General features: G+C 37.5%; 5 non-coding genes across 5 annotated transcripts; all 5 read right to left on the reverse strand.

The window, feature by feature from the left end:
• Nucleotides 1-1,986: 1,986 nt before the first annotated feature.
• TRNAF-GAA (transfer RNA phenylalanine (anticodon GAA)) lies at nucleotides 1,987-2,059 on the reverse strand. The gene has a single exon. It is a non-coding gene; the product is annotated as a tRNA-Phe (tRNA).
• Nucleotides 2,060-4,905: 2,846 nt separating this feature from the next.
• TRNAF-GAA (transfer RNA phenylalanine (anticodon GAA)) lies at nucleotides 4,906-4,978 on the reverse strand. Its single transcript has one exon. It is a non-coding gene; the product is annotated as a tRNA-Phe (tRNA).
• Nucleotides 4,979-6,654: 1,676 nt separating this feature from the next.
• Nucleotides 6,655-6,727, reverse strand: TRNAF-GAA (transfer RNA phenylalanine (anticodon GAA)). Its single transcript has one exon. It is a non-coding gene; the product is annotated as a tRNA-Phe (tRNA).
• Nucleotides 6,728-7,824: 1,097 nt separating this feature from the next.
• TRNAF-GAA (transfer RNA phenylalanine (anticodon GAA)) lies at nucleotides 7,825-7,897 on the reverse strand. Its single transcript has one exon. It is a non-coding gene; the product is annotated as a tRNA-Phe (tRNA).
• A 4,594-nt stretch (nucleotides 7,898-12,491) lies between these two features.
• On the reverse strand, nucleotides 12,492-12,564 carry TRNAF-GAA (transfer RNA phenylalanine (anticodon GAA)). Its single transcript has one exon. It is a non-coding gene; the product is annotated as a tRNA-Phe (tRNA).
• Between the last annotated feature and the right edge of the window lie 727 nt (nucleotides 12,565-13,291).

Consider the following 13,291-nt stretch of genomic DNA (forward strand, 5'->3'; position numbering starts at 1 on the left):
GCAGGCAAAGCTTTACTTTCAATTAAAGGAAGAATTGGCAAATAAAGCAGGTAAAGTTGAATACAAGAGAGGTGGAAGCAAGTTTGACAGAAAGACAGAATGTAAAAAATATGTTGAAATGGTTGTCTTTTCGATCAGCTTGATAAAAGGTTTTGATCATTATAAACAACGTCAATATGAGTTGACTCCAAATAGCATTTATGGCATGCAAAGCAGAAGTTCAAAATGTGCCTAAACCCGGGATTGAACCAGGGACCTTTAGATCTTCAGTCTACTGCTCTCCCAACTGAGCTATTTCATCCAGCTGGCAATTTTGGCTTTCTGTTGTATTTTTTATAATTGTTAAAGATAAATGCAGAACCTGGTCACTCTATCTGCATGTGCAGTTATGTGTTAAATTGTCCAGTATTATTCAGTAGCTAAATTGGTCTGATGGGTGAATTTCCTTTTTAGGAGCCAAGTTAGTTAGATGATGTTTGTAAACTATGAATGGACTTATACTCAGAAACACAGACCTATATGGCGAGGGTCGGCAAGCTAGGTCATCTGACTACTAACAGTTTTGTATAAGGGGAACTGGAGGCTGATGCAGGCAAAGCTTTACTTTCAATTAAAGGAAGAATTGGGAAATAAAGGAGGCAAAGTTGAATACAAGAGAGGTGGAAGCAAGTTTGAAAGAAAGACAGATAGTAAATAATATGTTGAATTAATTGTATTGTCGATTATCTTGATAAAAGGTTTTGATCATTATAAACAAAGTCAATATGAGTTGACTCAAAATAGTCTTTGTGGCATGCAAAGCAGAAGTTCAAAATGTTCCGAAACCCGGGATCGAACCAGGGACCTTTAGATCTTCAGTCTAACGCTCTCCCAACTGAGCTATTTCGGCCTCCCAGCAGCTATAGTATTCAGCCTCTTTTTTTGAACAATCCCAGAACAGAGATGCAGAACCTGGATTTTCAATCTGAGGTTAGAGCTGTGTTTTAATGTGTCCTGCATTGTTCAGCAGCTAACTGGTGAAATGGGTGAGTAGCGTTTTTGGGATAAATGTTAGGTCGTTTTTCTTTTAAAACTCTAAGTGGACCAGCACTGTATTACACAGACGTATGTCGCCTGAGTAGGTAAGCTATGTCATCTCAATACTGACAACTTTGTTCAAGGAGAAGTGAAAGCTGATGCAGACAAGAGTTTGCTTTGAAAAAAGTATAAAATGGGATAAATTCGTCATCAAAGCTGATGGCAAGAGAGGTGGAAGCAAGTTTAGAAGGAGGACAGAAAGACAACTTTTTGTTGAAGTTATCATGTTGTTGATCAGTTGATAAAATATTTTGAGAAATAAAGAAAAAAAAACCTAGAGCTGATTTCAAGAAATATTTTGCAAGAATGTAGGATCCCCTCGCACTGTGCTGAAAGTCAGGATTGAATCAGGTACCTTAAGCTCTTCAGTCTAACGATCTCCCAACTGAGATATTTCAGCCAACAAGTCCCTGTGGCCTCCTGATGTATTATTAATAATTGTAGACGATACATACAGAACCTGGTCATTCTATTTTCGTTTATAGTTATGTGTTAAAGTGTCCAGTATCATTCAGCAGGTAACTTGGTCTGATGAGTGAATATCCTTTTTAGGGGACAAGGTAGGTAGAATTTTTTTTTCTAAACTCTGAATTGACTTATACTCTGAAACACAGACCTATATGGCCAGGGTGTACAAGCTATGTCATCTGACTACTGACAGTTTTGTATAAGGGGAATTGGAGGCTGATGCAGGCAAAGCTTTACTTTAAAATAAAGCAAGAAGTTGCAAATAAATGCGGCATAGTTGAATACAAGAGAGGTGGAAGCAAGTTTGAAAGGAAGACAGAAAGTAAATAATATGTTGAATTGATTGTGTTGTTGATCAGATTGATAAAAGGTTTTGATAAAGAAGAGTGTTGATTTAACTCCAAACAGCTTTTGTGACATGAAAAGCAGAAGTTGAAATTGTGCCGAAACCCGGGATTGAACCAGGGACCTTTAGATCTTCAGTCTAACGCTCTCCCAACTGAGCTATTTCAGCCTGCTGGTAGTTTGGGTCTTCATCCTTTCTTTTAAACTTCCCAAGAAAATAGATGCTCAACCTCATGCTAGAGCTATGTTTTAAGATGTCCTGTATCATTCATCAGTTAACGGGTGCAATAGGTAAATAGCATTTTTCGGATCCAGGTTAGGTAGCTTTTGTTTTTTACTCTGAATGGACTAGCACCATATTACACAGAGGTATTTGGCCTGAGTAGGTAAGCTATGTCATCTGAATACTGAAATCTGTGTTCAAGGAGAAGTGGAAGCTGATGCAGACAAGAGTTTACTTTACAAAAAAGCATGAAATAGAAAACATTTGTAGTCGAAGCTGAATGCAAGAGAGGTGGAAGCAAATTTAGAAGGAGGACAGAAAGACAATTCTATGTTGAATTGATCATGTTGTCGGTCAGTTGATCAAATATTTTGATAAATAAAGAAAGAAAAACTTGAGCTGATACCAAGAAATATTTTGTGAGAAGCAAGAAACCTCTCAGACTTTTCCGAAACCCAGCATTGAACTAGGGACTTTTAGATTTTCAATCTAACACTCTCCCAACTGAGCTATTTCATCCAGCTGGCCATTTTGGCTTTCTGTTGTATTTTTGATAATTGTTAAAGATAAATGCAGACCCTGGTCATTCTATCTGCATGTGCAGTTATGTGTTAAATTGTCCAATATTATTCAGCAGCTAAATTGGTCTGATGGGTGAATTTCCTTTTTAGGAGCCAAGTTAGTTAGAAGATGTTTGTAAACTATGAATGGACTTATACTCAGAGACACAGACCTATATGGCGAGGGTAGGCAAACTAGGTCATCTGACTACTAACAGTTTTGTATAAGGGGAACTCGAGGCTGATGCAGGCAAAGCTTTACTTTCAATTAAAGGAAGAATTGGCAAATAAAGCAGGTAAAGTTGAATACAAGAGAGGTGGAAGCAAGTTTGACAGAAAGACAGAATGTAAAAAATATGTTGAAATGGTTGTCTTATCGATCAGCTTGATAAAAGGTTTTGATCATTATAAACAACGTCAATATGAGTTGACTCCAAATAGCATTTGTGGCATGCAAAGCAGAAGTTCAAAATGTGCCTAAACCCGGGATTGAACCAGGGACCTTTAGATCTTCAGTCTACTGCTCTCCCAACTGAGCTATTTCATCCAGCTGGCAATGTTTGCTTTCTGTTGTATTTTTTATCATTGTTAAAGAAAAATGCAGAACCTGGTCACTCTATCTGCATGTGCAGTTATGTGTTAAATTGTCCAGTATTATTCAGTAGCTAAATTGGTCTGATGGGTGAATTGCCTTTTTAGGAGCCAAGTTAGTTAGATGATGTTTGTAAACTATGAATGGACTTATACTCAGAAACACAGACCTATATGGCGAGGGTCGGCAAGCTAGGTCATCTGACTACTAACAGTTTTGTATAAGGGGAACTGGAGGCTGATGCAGGCAAAGCTTTACTTTCAATTAAAGGAAGAATTGGGAAATAAAGGAGGCAAAGTTGAATACAAGAGAGGTGGAAGCAAGTTTGAAAGAAAGACAGAAAGTAAATAATATGTTGAATTAATTGTATTGTCGATTATCTTGATAAAAGGTTTTGATCATTATAAACAAAGTCAATATGAGTTGACTCAAAATAGTCTTTGTGGCATGCAAAGCAGAAGTTCAAAATGTTCCGAAACCCGGGATCGAACCAGGGACCTTTAGATCTTCAGTCTAACGCTCTCCCAACTGAGCTATTTCGGCCTCCCAGCAGCTATAGTATTCAGCCTCTTTTTTTGAACAATCCCAGAACAGAGATGCAGAACCTGGATTTTCAATCTGAGGTTAGAGCTGTGTTTTAATGTGTCCTGCATTGTTCAGCAGCTAACTGGTGAAATGGGTGAGTAGCGTTTTTGGGATAAATGTTAGGTCGTTTTTCTTTTAAAACTCTAAGTGGACCAGCACTGTATTACACAGACGTATGTCGCCTGAGTAGGTAAGCTATGTCATCTCAATACTGACAACTTTGTTCAAGGAGAAGTGAAAGCTGATGCAGACAAGAGTTTGCTTTGAAAAAAGTATAAAATGGGATAAATTCGTCATCAAAGCTGATGGCAAGAGAGGTGGAAGCAAGTTTAGAAGGAGGACAGAAAGACAACTTTTTGTTGAAGTTATCATGTTGTTGATCAGTTGATAAAATATTTTGAGAAATAAAGAAAAAAAAACCTAGAGCTGATTTCAAGAAATATTTTGCAAGAATGTAGGATCCCCTCGCACTGTGCTGAAAGTCAGGATTGAATCAGGTACCTTAAGCTCTTCAGTCTAACGATCTCCCAACTGAGATATTTCAGCCAACAAGTCCCTGTGGCCTCCTGATGTATTATTAATAATTGTAGACGATACATACAGAACCTGGTCATTCTATTTTCGTTTATAGTTATGAGTTAAAGTGTTCAGTATCATTCAGCAGGTAACTTGGTCTGATGAGTGAATATCCTTTTTAGGGGACAATGTAGGTAGAATTTTTTTTTCTAAACTCTGAATTGACTTATACTCTGAAACACAGACCTATATGGCCAGGGTGTACAAGCTATGTTATCTGACTACTGACAGTTTTGTATAAGGGGAATTGGAGGCTGATGCAGGCAAAGCTTTACTTTAAAATAAAGCAAGAAGTTTCAAATAAATGAGGCATAGTTGAATACAAGAGAGGTGGAAGCAAGTTTGAAAAGAAGACAGAAAGTAAATAATATGTTGAATTGATTGTGTTGTTGATCAGATTGATAAAAGGTTTTGATAAAGAAGAGCGTTGATTTAACTCCAAACAGCTTTTGTGACATGAAAAGCAGAAGTTGAAATTGTGCCGAAACCCGGGATTGAACCAGGGACCTTTAGATCTTCAGTCTAACGCTCTCCCAACTGAGCTATTTCGGCCTGCTGGTAGTTTGGGTCTTCATCCTTTCTTTTAAACTTCCCAAGAAAATAGATGCTCAACCTCATGCTAGAGCTATGTTTTAAGATGTCCTGTATCATTCATCAGTTAACGGGTGCAATAGGTAAATAGCATTTTTCGGATCCAGGTTAGGTAGCTTTTTTTTTTACTCTGAATGGACTAGCACCATATTACACAGAGGTATTTAGCCTGAGTAGGTAAGCTATGTCATCTGAATACTAAAATCTGTGTTCAAGGAGAAGTGGAAGCTGATGCAGACAAGAGTTTACTTTACAAAAAAGCATGAAATAGGAAACATTTGTAGTCGAAGCTGAATGCAAGAGAGGTGGAAGCAAATTTAGAAGGAGGACAGAAAGACAATTCTATGTTGAATTGATCATGTTGTCGATCAGTTGATCAAATATTTTGATAAATAAAGAAAGAAAAACTTGAGCTGATACCAAGAAATATTTTGTGAGAAGCAAGAAACCTCTCAGACTTTTCCGAAACCCAGCATTGAACAAGGGACTTTTAGATTTTCAATCTAACACTCTCCCAACTGAGCTATTTCATCCAGCTGGCCATTTTGGCTTTCTGTTGTATTTTTGATAATTGTTAAAGATAAATGCAGACCCTGGTCATTCTATCTGCATGTGCAGTTATGTGTTAAATTGTCCAATGTTATTCAGCAGCTAAATTGGTCTGATGGGTGAATTTCCTTTTTAGGAGCCAAGTTAGTTAGAAGATGTTTGTAAACTATGAATGGACTTATACTCAGACACACAGACCTATGTGGCGAGGGTAGGCAAACTAGGTCATCTGACTACTAACAGTTTTGTATAAGGGGAACTCGAGGCTGATGCAGGCAAAGCTTTACTTTCAATTAAAGGAAGAATTGGCAAATAAAGCAGGTAAAGTTGAATACAAGAGAGGTGGAAGCAAGTTTGACAGAAAGACAGAATGTAAAAAATATGTTGAAATGGTTGTCTTTTCGATCAGCTTGATAAAAGGTTTTGATCATTATAAACAACGTCAATATGAGTTGACTCCAAATAGCATTTGTGGCATGCAAAGCAGAAGTTCAAAATGTGCCTAAACCCGGGATTGAACCAGGGACCTTTAGATCTTCAGTCTACTGCTCTCCCAACTGAGCTATTTCATCCAGTGTGGCAATTTTGGCTTTCTGTTGTATTTTTTATAATTGTTAAAGATAAATGCAGAACCTGGTCACTCTATCTGCATGTGCAGTTATGTGTTAAATTGTCCAGTATTATTCAGTAGCTAAATTGGTCTGATGGGTGAATTTCCTTTTTAGGAGCCAAGTTAGTTAGATGATGTTTGTAAACTATGAATGGACTTATACTCAGAAACACAGACCTATATGGCGAGGGTCGGCAAGCTAGGTCATCTGACTACTAACAGTTTTGTATAAGGGGAACTGGAGGCTGATGCAGGCAAAGCTTTACTTTCAATTAAAGGAAGAATTGGGAAATAAAGGAGGCAAAGTTGAATACAAGAGAGGTGGAAGCAAGTTTGAAAGAAAGACAGAAAGTAAATAATATGTTGAATTAATTGTATTGTCGATTATCTTGATAAAAGGTTTTGATCATTATAAACAAAGTCAATATGAGTTGACTCAAAATAGTCTTTGTGGCATGCAAAGCAGAAGTTCAAAATGTGCCGAAACCCGGGATCGAACCAGGGACCTTTAGATCTTCAGTCTAACACTCTCCCAACTGAGCTATTTCGGCCTGCCAGCAGCTATAGTATTCAGCCTCTTTTTTTGAACAATCCCAGAACAGAGATGCAGAACCTGGATTTTCAATCTGAGGTTAGAGCTGTGTTTTAATGTGTCCTGCATTGTTCAGCAGCTAACTGGTGAAATGGGTGAGTAGCGTTTTTGGGATAAATGTTAGGTTGTTTTTCTTTTAAAACTCTGAGTGGACCAGCACTGTATTACACAGACGTATGTCGCCTGAGTAGGTAAGCTATGTCATCTCAATACTGACAACTTTGTTCAAGGAGAAGTGAAAGCTGATGCAGACAAGAGTTTACTTTGAAAAAAGTATAAAATGGGATAAATTCGTCATCAAAGTTGATGGCAAGAGAGGTGGAAGCAAGTTTAGAAGGAGGACAGAAAGACAACTTTTTGTTGAAGTTATCATGTTGTTGATCAGTTGATAAAATATTTTGAGAAATAAAGAAAAAAAAACTAGAGCTGATTTCAAGAAATATTTTGCAAGAATGTAGGATCCCCTCGCACTGTGCTGAAAGTCAGGATTGAATCAGGTACCTTAAGCTCTTCAGTCTAACGATCTCCCAACTGAGATATTTCAGCCAACAAGTCCCTGTGGCCTCCTGATGTATTATTAATAATTGTAGACGATACATACAGAACCTGGTCATTCTATTTTCGTTTATAGTTATGTGTTAAAGTGTCCAGTATCATTCAGCAGGTAACTTGGTCTGATGAGTGAATATCCTTTTTAGGGGACAAGGTAGGTAGAATTTTTTTTTTCTAAACTCTGAATTGACTTATACTCTGAAACACAGACCTATATGGCCAGGGTGTACAAGCTATGTCATCTGACTACTGACAGTTTTGTATAAGGGGAATTGGAGGCTGATGCAGGCAAAGCTTTACTTTAAAATAAAGCAAGAAGTTTCAAATAAATGAGGCATAGTTGAATACAAGAGAGGTGGAAGCAAGTTTGAAAGGAAGACAGAAAGTAAATAATATGTTGAATTGATTGTGTTGTTGATCAGATTGATAAAAGGTTTTGATAAAGAAGAGCGTTGATTTAACTCCAAACAGCTTTTGTGACATGAAAAGCAGAAGTTGAAATTGTGCCGAAACCCGGGATTGAACCAGGGACCTTTAGATCTTCAGTCTAACGCTCTCCCAACTGAGCTATTTCGGCCTGCTGGTAGTTTGGGTCTTCATCCTTTCTTTTAAACTTCCCAAGAAAATAGATGCTCAACCTCATGCTAGAGCTATGTTTTAAGATGTCCTGTATCATTCATCAGTTAACGGGTGCAATAGGTAAATAGCATTTTTCGGATCCAGGTTAGGTAGCTTTTGTTTTTTACTCTGAATGGACTAGCACCATATTACACAGAGGTATTTGGCCTGAGTAGGTAAGCTATGTCATCTGAATACTGAAATCTGTGTTCAAGGAGAAGTGGAAGCTGATGCAGACAAGAGTTTACTTTACAAAAAAGCATGAAATAGGAAACATTTGTAGTCGAAGCTGAATGCAAGAGAGGTGGAAGCAAATTTAGAAGGAGGACAGAAAGACAATTCTATGTTGAATTGATCATGTTGTCGATCAGTTGATCAAATATTTTGATAAATAAAGAAAGAAAAACTTGAGCTGATACCAAGAAATATTTTGTGAGAAGCAAGAAACCTCTCAGACTTTTCCGAAACCCAGCATTGAACAAGGGACTTTTAGATTTTCAATCTAACACTCTCCCAACTGAGCTATTTCATCCAGCTGGCCATTTTGGCTTTCTGTTGTATTTTTGATAATTGTTAAAGATAAATGCAGACCCTGGTCATTCTATCTGCATGTGCAGTTATGTGTTAAATTGTCCAATATTATTCAGCAGCTAAATTGGTCTGATGGGTGAATTTCCTTTTTAGGAGCCAAGTTAGTTAGAAGATGTTTGTAAACTATGAATGGACTTATACTCAGACACACAGACCTATATGGCGAGGGTAGGCAAACTAGGTCATCTGACTACTAACAGTTTTGTATAAGGGGAACTCGAGGCTGATGCAGGCAAAGCTTTACTTTCAATTAAAGGAAGAATTGGCAAATAAAGCAGGTAAAGTTGAATACAAGAGAGGTGGAAGCAAGTTTGACAGAAAGACAGAATGTAAAAAATATGTTGAAATGGTTGTCTTATCGATCAGCTTGATAAAAGGTTTTGATCATTATAAACAACGTCAATATGAGTTGACTCCAAATAGCATTTGTGGCATGCAAAGCAGAAGTTCAAAATGTGCCTAAACCCGGGATTGAACCAGGGACCTTTAGATCTTCAGTCTACTGCTCTCCCAACTGAGCTATTTCATCCAGCTGGCAATTTTTGCTTTCTGTTGTATTTTTTATAATTGTTAAAGAAAAATGCAGAACCTGGTCACTCTATCAGCATGTGCAGTTATGTGTTAAATTGTCCAGTATTATTCAGTAGCTAAATTGGTCTGATGGGTGAATTGCCTTTTTAGGAGCCAAGTTAGTTAGATGATGTTTGTAAACTATGAATGGACTTATACTCAGAAACACAGACCTATATGGCGAGGGTCGGCAAGCTAGGTCATCTGACTACTAACAGTTTTGTATAAGGGGAACTGGAGGCTGATGCAGGCAAAGCTTTACTTTCAATTAAAGGAAGAATTGGGAAATAAAGGAGGCAAAGTTGAATACAAGAGAGGTGGAAGCAAGTTTGAAAGAAAGACAGAAAGTAAATAATATGTTGAATTAATTGTATTGTCGATTATCTTGATAAAAGGTTTTGATCATTATAAACAAAGTCAATATGAGTTGACTCAAAATAGTCTTTGTGGCATGCAAAGCAGAAGTTCAAAATGTTCCGAAACCCGGGATCGAACCAGGGACCTTTAGATCTTCAGTCTAACGCTCTCCCAACTGAGCTATTTCGGCCTCCCAGCAGCTATAGTATTCAGCCTCTTTTTTTGAACAATCCCAGAACAGAGATGCAGAACCTGGATTTTCAATCTGAGGTTAGAGCTGTGTTTTAATATGTCCTGCATTGTTCAGCAGCTAACTGGTGAAATGGGTGAGTAGCGTTTTTGGGATAAATGTTAGGTCGTTTTTCTTTTAAAACTCTAAGTGGACCAGCACTGTATTACACAGACGTATGTCGCCTGAGTAGGTAAGCTATGTCATCTCAATACTGACAACTTTGTTCAAGGAGAAGTGAAAGCTGATGCAGACAAGAGTTTGCTTTGAAAAAAGTATAAAATGGGATAAATTCGTCATCAAAGCTGATGGCAAGAGAGGTGGAAGCAAGTTTAGAAGGAGGACAGAAAGACAACTTTTTGTTGAAGTTATCATGTTGTTGATCAGTTGATAAAATATTTTGAGAAATAAAGAAAAAAAAACCTAGAGCTGATTTCAAGAAATATTTTGCAAGAATGTAGGATCCCCTCGCACTGTGCTGAAAGTCAGGATTGAATCAGGTACCTTAAGCTCTTCAGTCTAACGATCTCCCAACTGAGATATTTCAGCCAACAAGTCCCTGTGGCCTCCTGATGTATTATTAATAATTGTAGACGATACATACAGAACCTGGTCATTCTATTTTCGTTTATAGTTATGAGTTAAAGTGTCCAGTATCATTCAGCAGGTAACTTGGTCTGATGAGTGAATATCCTTTTTAGGGGACAATGTAGGTAGAATTTTTTTTTCTAAACTCTGAATTGACTTATACTCTGAAACACAGACCTATATGGCCAGGGTGTACAAGCTATGTCATCTGACTACTGACAGTTTTGTATAAGGGGAATTGGAGGCTGATGCAGGCAAAGCTTTACTTTAAAATAAAGCAAGAAGTTTCAAATAAATGAGGCATAGTTGAATACAAGAGAGGTGGAAGCAAGTTTGAAAAGAAGACAGAAAGTAAATAATATGTTGAATTGATTGTGTTGTTGATCAGATTGATAAAAGGTTTTGATAAAGAAGAGCGTTGATTTAACTCCAAACAGCTTTTGTGACATGAAAAGCAGAAGTTGAAATTGTGCCGAAACCCAGGATTGAACCAGGGACCTTTAGATCTTCAGTCTAACGCTCTCCCAACTGAGCTATTTCGGCCTGCTGGTAGTTTGGGTCTTCATCCTTTCTTTTAAACTTCCCAAGAAAATAGATGCTCAACCTCATGCTAGAGCTATGTTTTAAGATGTCCTGTATCATTCATCAGTTAACGGGTGCAATAGGTAAATAGCATTTTTCGGATCCAGGTTAGGTAGCTTTTTTTTTTACTCTGAATGGACTAGCACCATATTACACAGAGGTATTTAGCCTGAGTAGGTAAGCTATGTCATCTGAATACTGAAATCTGTGTTCAAGGAGAAGTGGAAGCTGATGCAGACAAGAGTTTACTTTACAAAAAAGCATGAAATAGGAAACATTTGTAGTCGAAGCTGAATGGAAGAGAGGTGGAAGCAAATTTAGAAGGAGGACAGAAAGACAATTCTATGTTGAATTGATCATGTTGTCGATCAGTTGATCAAATATTTTGATAAATAAAGAAAGAAATACTTGAGCTGATACCAAGAAATATTTTGTGAGAAGCAAGAAATCTCTCAGACTTTTCCGAAACCCAGCATTGAACAAGGGACTTTTAGATTTTCAATCTAACACTCTCCCAACTGAGCTATTTCATCCAGCTGGCCATTTTGGCTTTCTGTTGTATTTTTGATAATTGTTAAAGATAAATGCAGACCCTGGTCATTCTATCTGCATGTGCAGTTATGTGTTAAATTGTCCAATATTATTCAGCAGCTAAATTGGTCTGATGGGTGAATTTCCTTTTTAGGAGCCAAGTTAGTTAGAAGATGTTTGTAAACTATGAATGGACTTATACTCAGACACACAGACCTATATGGCGAGGGTAGGCAAACTAGGTCATCTGACTACTAACAGTTTTGTATAAGGGGAACTCGAGGCTGATGCAGGCAAAGCTTTACTTTCAATTAAAGGAAGAATTGGCAAATAAAGCAGGTAAAGTTGAATACAAGAGAGGTGGAAGCAAGTTTGACAGAAAGACAGAATGTAAAAAATATGTTGAAATGGTTGTCTTTTCGATCAGCTTGATAAAAGGTTTTGATCATTATAAACAACGTCAATATGAGTTGACTCCAAATAGCATTTGTGGCATGCAATGCAGAAGTTCAAAATGTGCCTAAACCCGGGATTGAACCAGGGACCTTTAGATCTTCAGTCTACTGCTCTCCCAACTGAGCTATTTCATCCAGCTGGCAATTTTGGCTTTCTGTTGTATTTTTTATAATTGTTAAAGATAAATGCAGAACCTGGTCACTCTATCTGCATGTGCAGTTATGTGTTAAATTGTCCAGTATTATTCAGTAGCTAAATTGGTCTGATGGGTGAATTTCCTTTTTAGGAGCCAAGTTAGTTAGATGATGTTTGTAAACTATGAATGGACTTATACTCAGAAACACAGACCTATATGGCGAGGGTCGGCAAGCTAGGTCATCTGACTACTAACAGTTTTGTATAAGGGGAACTGGAGGCTGATGCAGGCAAAGCTTTACTTTCAATTAAAGGAAGAATTGGGAAATAAAGGAGGCAAAGTTGAATACAAGAGAGGTGGAAGCAAGTTTGAAAGAAAGACAGAAAGTAAATAATATGTTGAATTAATTGTATTGTCGATTATCTTGATAAAAGGTTTTGATCATTATAAACAAAGTCAATATGAGTTGACTCAAAATAGTCTTTGTGGCATGCAAAGCAGAAGTTCAAAATGTGCCGAAACCCGGGATCGAACCAGGGACCTTTAGATCTTCAGTCTAACACTCTCCCAACTGAGCTATTTCGGCCTGCCAGCAGCTATAGTATTCAGCCTCTTTTTTTGAACAATCCCAGAACAGAGATGCAGAACCTGGATTTTCAATCTGAGGTTAGAGCTGTGTTTTAATGTGTCCTGCATTGTTCAGCAGCTAACTGGTGAAATGGGTGAGTAGCGTTTTTGGGATAAATGTTAGGTTGTTTTTCTTTTAAAACTCTGAGTGGACCAGCACTGTATTACACAGACGTATGTCGCCTGAGTAGGTAAGATATGTCATCTCAATACTGACAACTTTGTTCAAGGAGAAGTGAAAGCTGATGCAGACAAGAGTTTACTTTGAAAAAAGTATAAAAGGGGATAAATTCGTCATCAAAGTTGATGGCAAGAGAGGTGGAAGCAAGTTTAGAAGGAGGACAGAAAGACAACTTTTTGTTGAAGTTATCATGTTGTTGATCAGTTGATAAAATATTTTGAGAAATAAAGAAAAAAAAACTAGAGCTGATTTCAAGAAATATTTTGCAAGAATGTAGGATCCCCTCGCACTGTGCTGAAAGTCAGGATTGAATCAGGTACCTTAAGCTCTTCAGTCTAACGATCTCCCAACTGAGATATTTCAGCCAACAAGTCCCTGTGGCCTCCTGATGTATTATTAATAATTGTAGACGATACATACAGAACCTGGTCATTCTATTTTCGTTTATAGTTATGTGTTAAAGTGTCCAGTATCATTCAGCAGGTAACTTGGTCTGATGAGTGAA

This window comes from Triturus cristatus, chromosome 8 (assembly GCF_964204655.1).
Source record: "Triturus cristatus chromosome 8, aTriCri1.1, whole genome shotgun sequence".
NCBI lineage: Eukaryota > Metazoa > Chordata > Amphibia > Caudata > Salamandridae > Triturus > Triturus cristatus.